This window comes from Echinops telfairi, unplaced genomic scaffold (assembly GCF_000313985.2).
Source record: "Echinops telfairi isolate 266 unplaced genomic scaffold, ASM31398v2 ScPeMD7_7458;HRSCAF=8496, whole genome shotgun sequence".
Classification (NCBI taxonomy): Eukaryota; Metazoa; Chordata; class Mammalia; order Afrosoricida; family Tenrecidae; genus Echinops; species Echinops telfairi.
The window spans coordinates 24784238-24786076 of record NW_022111358.1 but is presented as its reverse complement, the minus strand read 5'-3'; positions in this window follow the sequence as shown (position 1 = coordinate 24786076).

The following is a 1839-nucleotide window of genomic DNA, read 5'->3' as shown; positions in this document are numbered from 1 at the left end:
TATTTTAGGACTAAAACAGGTGAAATACATTTTTGATCATTTACTTGCCACTTGAACTCATCAGGAGCTCCGCAGGAGAAAAATCTGGTAGGTTGCTTCTCTAAAGCTTTACAGACTTGGAAAGCCTGTGGGGGGCAGTTCCTTTCAATCCGATAGGATAGCTGTGAGTCAAAATTCAACTTGATGGCTTGGGTCAATGAAACAAACACAGCAGAGATGGAATGAGCTTCCCAGACTTGATAGGCCAAGGAGCCCAAGTCAATGAGCCATGTCCTTGGGCTAACTGAAGGACTGGATCTTCTTCCTTTGTCTCAGTGTTTGATCTAGGGTTCTGCTAGTCATTTATTTTCCCAGAGTCGATTGAAAGTGTATAAACACACACACACACACACACACACACACACACACACACACACACACACACACGACCTAACCTGGAAATGTGGAGCCCTCATGGTGCGATGGTTACAGCACTTCCACTCTGTCCGATAGGGTCACCAAGAGTCAGAACTGGCAAACCCTTCTTTTCCTTGTCCCTTTGCAGCAGGACTGATTCACAGATAGAATCCTGATCACATTTCAAGTGACCGTCCCCTCTGCTTGATGACAGGTGATGACTTTCTCCTCATTAACAAGCCCAAGATTGGAGTCTGGAAAAACAGAACTTAAATTTGATCTAGTCTCTGCTCTCCAGATGCTGGTGAGGGAGGAAGTGTAAAGAAGAAAGGATAGTAGAGTCAGACCACTTGCCCTAGAGGTAAGAGTATTTCACCAAAAATCTGAAAGTCTGAGTTTAAATTCTACTGTACCTTTACCTAGAGCCAGATTAAGGCATGTGGAGAAGGCTGTAAACATTGATACTCAGTGACACTCGCCCTCTACTTACTTACAATTCCCGTGGGGCATGTGAGTTGTACTCCTGTACATACATGGGTGCATGTTAGCTGCCTCTGATAGTACTTCTTTTAAAATGTTATAAGACTAGTGATTGAACACAAAAATAGCATGTGGAATTTTAGTGGAGGGGGATTGACTTGATTAGACACTTTTTTTAGTGGATGTGGGTACTAAGACTTACTAGAGAGGTTTTCCACCTTCCTAATGCTGTGACCCTTTAATATACTTCATGTTGTGGGACCCCAGACATCAAATTATTTTCATTGTTACTTCATAACTATAATTTTGCTACTGTTATGAATCCTAATGTAAGTATCTGATATGCAGGATGTATTTTCATTGTTACAAATTGAACATAATTAAACATAAATAAGCATAGTGATTAATCATAAAACAATATGTAATTATACATTGGGAAATATTTATGTGCTTTCCGATGGTCTTAGGTGACCCCTGTGAAAGGGCCATTTGACCCCCAAAGAGGTTGCAATCCACAGGTTGAGAACCGCTGACTTACTATATACCACATGTGGCAGTTACATAATTTACTGTCAACTTGAGAAAGGGGTGGAGTCTAGCCTGTCAATCAGGTCATAGCCAGTGAAGTCTTTGTGTGGCCATGGCCTACTCCTGGGGATTTTGGGAACTCCTGTTGTCCTCCCTGGAGGTGAGACACACACTCCCTATGAGACATTCTTGTTGACAAGCTGCATGGAGCTATGCTGAATCAGCCAGAGCCCTGAAGCTGGAGGAGCCACATGGAAATCCACGCCAGCGCTGAGATGCTTCCACCATCGCTGGAGCCACAAGACTTTCCACCCATTGGCCTGAGATCTTCCTGCATTCAGCGTCATTGCTTGTGTGAGTCTGAAGAGGAATTTATAGACTGGTATCAGACATATGAGCTAATATCAGATTTATGGATTTGATCTGGCCTAGGCT